Consider the following 5491-nt stretch of genomic DNA (forward strand, 5'->3'; position numbering starts at 1 on the left):
GTAAAATTTTAGAAGAAATTATTTTTAATATAGAAATAAAGATGGTGTTTTGTTTGAATATTGACATTTAAAATGTATTACAATATTGTGAAAATATTCAACGCACCTCCTACTTGTTTTAACATACCTCCTACGTGTTTCAACATACCTCCGCATATTAGCTGGGATGTTGCCATATGTTCAACTTGCTTCCATGTGTTGCATCATGTCTTTTCATCTCCAAAATCCACTAACTTATAATTACACCAAATAATTCTATTTCTAACAAAAACATCAATATTTTTTTATATAAAAAAATTAATTAAAAAATGAGAATGGTATATCAAACTTACCTATTATCTTTGTAATTAAGATTACAAAAAACACCTAAACATTGTAAGTGACTTTTTTTTTTCAGTCAAGAAAGGGATATCTGACTTGAAATTTTTTTTTTGGAGTTTCGAGCTATGTGGCTATTATATATCAGTCAATATAAATCATACAGTATGCATTTTCCTGGTGTTTGTCATATTCGGCCATTGGTAATTTGGTATTCAATGCAGGGATCTCTTTTTCTCACAAATTGTGGATTTCACGCGTTTTCATCTTCTTCGTGTGACATGCAGGATGCACCGATGCAGCAGTTGACGGAACAGTTCACTTGTGGGGTGAACGGGGATATAGCAAAAAATTTCAATCTGCACTAAAATTATCGAATCAAATTTAATATCAACAATTTTTAAGTTACAATCCAATTTGATTCACATATTTGAGAGTTGAATCGGATTATATTTTCGATATATCCATAAAATATACAAAAATTTTAAAAAGTTTATTTTTATTAAAAATATCAATAAAATTTTTTTTTTATTCTTTTAAACATATTTACTCTTAAAATAATATTAAAGGTTAAGTACGATTTTGGTTCCTACCGTAAAGGTCGAAAATTTGTTTCGTCTCCAAGGTTTTTTTGCTTATAAATCGTCCCTAAGATTTAACCTAATTTTAAAAATATCCTTCGGACAATTATACCCTTACTCCCTATCACTGTTTCGTCATCTCCTCCATTGCTCTGCTTCTTCATCCCTGCTTCATCTTTAGCAGCATCTTGATTCCAGATTCAAGCCAAATCAGAAGCAGAAATTCACCCAATCAACATAGCATGACATTGTAGCAACATCAACATATCCAAAACACATACCATCAATAGACAAACTTGATATTCCACGAGCAAAAAAATTTCACAACAAAAAATTTAGATATTCCAAATCAGAATCACCAAGCAAAAAATTCAGATATTCCACAACAAATTTAGATTATGTAAGACAAATAAGAAATTCAGTTCATAAAGAAGAAGAAGAAATGATGCGGGGAGCAGTGATGAGCGGGGAGGAGAGCAACAAGGAGAGTGGCAAGTAAGGAGGAACAACAGCGAGCGGTGAGGGGCGAGGACCGGCGGTAATGGCGGCAATGGAGGACGTGAATCCCTTCAGCTCGCGCATCCTTCTCTCTCTTCGAGGTTAGCAACAGTGGCTCAACGACGGCGACGAACCTAGTACAACGACACGGTTCAACGGCGGCGACGAACACAGTACGACGGCGGCTCCCTCCTTCCCTCCCCCCCTTTTCCCCTTTCCCCTCGTGAAGGGAGAAGATCGAAGCAGCAGCGAAAGCAGAAAAGATAATGGAAGCAGCAACAGTATGAGAAAATAGAAGAAGAAGAAAAGAAGAATGGAGTAATAAGGAAGTTAAAAAAATAAAAAGAGGGCAAAAGCTGTAACCGTCGAGGAGGAGTGCCAAAAGGTAGGGGGCACAATCGCCATTTCATGCGAATTTCAAATCATAAAATGATGGGCATTTAATGTCCAGCGCGGAAGCCAAGGAGACAGCACCAGCGAAGAAACGAACCAAACACACGTGAGGAACACAAACGCCATCAACGAGATCCCGAGAAGAGGAACACGTCCCGACTCGGCGAGTAGGACAAACGGGCCCAGCCACGAGCTTCAAACCTCAAGGTTGGCACGTTGGGGGCACTGTTACGGACCGCCACGAGTCCAGCCCAACTGGTCGACGGGTCAGAGCCGGACCCGTCCCTCATAACAGGGAAAACCCGACGGGTTGGTTCCCAACACCCGACCCAAAGTGCGCCCGACTCGCCAACTGGGCGGCCCAAGTCACCATGACAAACGACCGGTCGGGTCGGTACCTTCGGGGAAGCACCCGAAGCCCCGACCCGAAAAACCGGAACGACCTGCTCCCCCCACGTGGACCAAGACGGCTCAAGGAAGCTCCTTGGACATTGGGCTAGGTCACCTATGGGCCCATCCAGCACAGTATATAAGGGAAGAGACCAGCTCTTCCCCCAAGGTACGTAAACATCTTACCTAATTTGGTTATCACCTCGTACGGACACTGACTTGATCGTCGGAGTGTCCTTGCAGGTGGCCACCCCCCATCTACACCGCCTCCGGCATCGCCAGCTTTTCAACCCGCATCTCCACACCCGCTCATCCTCTTATTGCCCCCCGACCCGTCGAGCACCCGAGATCACTCAGGTCCCGAACATTGGTGCCGTCTGTGGGGATCCTGGAGCAGACATGGAGTGACTCCCCACGTCGGAGGAACTTCGCGAGGGAGGAGGGGCCCGCCTGAGTAGGGCGAGCTCGATAGCTCGCGCCGGCGAACAACCACGATCCTCCATTCAGCCAAACCAACCAATCTACACCAAGACTCCTGAAAGACGTCCCTTCGGAGGGACGGGAGCTAATAGCGCCAAGATTATGCAGGAGCTTAGACACAGAGTACAAAACCTTGAGAGGGAGCTGGCTGCGAGGAGTCGATCCCACCGAGATGTCAGCTGATCCCGCACCCGCTCCCCCTCCCGAAGATACGAAAGCCGAGAAAGGAGTTCAAAAAATCACGAAGATGAAGAGTATACGCAGGAGACCTCCTGGTCTACCCGAGGTAGGTCCAAAAGCCATGGGGAGTCCGAAAAGGGAAAAGCCAGGAAGCGGCTGGAACCCATTATCATGGGAGCCACTCCTTTCCACCCTTCGATCCTCAAGGTCCGGCTTCTAAGGAATTTCGACAAGCCGACGGACATGAGGTACGATGGGACTAAGGACCCTCAGGAACACCTCACGGCATTTGAAGCAAAAATGAATCTGGAAGGGGTAGGCAATGCGGTCAGGTGCCGAGCATTCCCTGTGACGCTTTGGTGCACGAATTGTAAATCACACTTTTTATAACTCGTACCACTAACCAGCAAGTGCACTGGGTCGTCCAAGTAATACCTTACGTGAGTAAGGGTCGATCCCACAGAAATTGTTGGCTTGAAGCAAGCTATGGTTATTTTGTAACTCTTAGTCAGGATATCAATTGTAATTATCAGTTGACTTGCAAATGAACAAGAGAGCATGGATTAAATAATACTTATTATGCAGTTATGGAGAATATGTTGGAGTTTTGGAGATGCTTTGTCTTCTGAATCTCTGCTTTCCCCCTGTCTTCTTCTTCACGCACGCAAGGTTCCTCCTATGGCAAGCTGTGTGTTGGTGGATCACCGTTGTCAATGGCTACCATCCGTCCTCTCAGTGAAAATGGTCCAGGTGCGCTGTCACCGCACGGCTAATCATCTGTCGGTTCTCACTCATGCTGGAATATGATCCATTGATCCTTTTGCATTTGTCACTACGCCCAACCCTTGTGAGTTTGAAGCTCGTCACAGTCATTCAATCCCTAAATCCTACTCGGAATACCATAGACAAGGTTTAGACTTTCCGAGTTCTCAAGAATGCTGCCAATGGATTCTAGCTTATACCACGAAGATTCTGATTAAGGAATCCACGAGATACTCATTCAATCGAAGGTAGAACGGAAGTGGTTGTCAGGCACGCGTTCATAGGTTGAGAATGGTGATGAGTAGTGTAAAATTCAAAATTGCCAAAACCAATACATGAATGAAAAAAATGAAACAATTTACAGAAAATTAGGCAGCATTCCGGCTAAAATTGGATGTTCCCGGGTAAGAAACAGCAGAAAAATAGTTCATATGAGATCAAAAAGCGCTGCAAAGAGTCACAAATAATAGGAGTAGTAAAGAATAGTCTAACAGCAGCATGAAACATTAAAGAACAGCATATGAACAGTATTAACATCACAGCCAGATCAAAATTGCAGAATAGGTAAAACAAGTAACAAGAACGGCGCAATTATCAGGCCTAAATCCACTAACCACATCCTAGCTACCTAACCACCTAGAATCCACTACAAACATGCATCTCTAACTATCTTAAGTTGAACAGAATCCGAAAAATATGCAACTAGCTACGGATGATAGAGAAATCGGTGTTCGGCGGAACCTGGTATGTGTATGAACAGAGGTGAGGGCAGAGAGATGGTGGTGGTGACGCGGCGGCGCTGAGAGGGAGCACGACGGCGCGGTGGTGGAGCAGGGGCGGGGTGGAGGTTGGGGTTGAGTTAGGGGTAAAGGGCGGTGATGGAAAGAAGGTTGGGGCGAGGGTGGTGGTGGTGGGAGACAGCGCCATTTTGACTATCGGTTTTCCAGTCGGTAAAGAAATTCACAAATATATGATCGCGTTGTAAGTATAGCTTCTAAACCGGCAAGGAATCCCTTTCGTACAAATGTTTGGTTGTCACAAGTATCAAACCCCTTTGAAATTGATAACCGAAGTATTGAAATCTCGGGCCGTCTTCTCAAGGAACTGCAGGGAGGTGTTCTTATTATTGGTTATGAGTCTTGTAAATTGGGGGTTTTTAAAATAAGGAACAGGTAATTTAATTGACAAGAAAAATAAAATAATAATAATAAAATCTCTTGGCAAGGTATTAGAACTGGAAATTTTGTCCTTGTTATCCTTATCAGGTGTGATGAGAATTGGATTCTTCTCCCACTCAGTTAAGTCAAGTGGACTAATTAATTTGATCCTCAGGTCCTAGTCAATTCCTATGGAAAGACTAGAGTTATTGGAGTACAAATTAATCAACAACTCCCAATTTCAACCACAGCTTTATTTGATAACTCAAGCGTCACCAATTACTTAACCAAAGCCAAAAGGAAGGAAATATCTAAATTAAATTAAAAGCATTCATAAATAGAATAAAACGATCATAAAATGAAATACCTCAAATAATATTAATTAAGAAAATCGTAACATGAATGTAGCATAAGCTAAATTGAAAAGATAAATAATAATTAAAGGTATATAATAAAAATAGAAAATAAATAAGGGGAACATTAAACCTGGAAATTGAAAAGAAATAATCCTAATTCCTTTAAGAGGAATCCTAATCCTAAATCCTAAGAGAGAGGAGAGAACCTCCCTCTCTAAAAACTACATCTAAATTATGAGAAGTGAATGACCGATGACCTCCCTCATGAATGGATGCATTCCTCCACTTTATAGCCTCTAATCTGTGTCTTCTGGACTTGGATCTGGGCCAAAAGGGTTTCAGAAATCGCTGGGGGCGTTTTTCTGCAGTTTCTGCA

This window comes from Arachis ipaensis, chromosome B04, assembly GCF_000816755.2.
Source record: "Arachis ipaensis cultivar K30076 chromosome B04, Araip1.1, whole genome shotgun sequence".
In the NCBI taxonomy this organism is placed as follows: domain Eukaryota; kingdom Viridiplantae; phylum Streptophyta; class Magnoliopsida; order Fabales; family Fabaceae; genus Arachis; species Arachis ipaensis.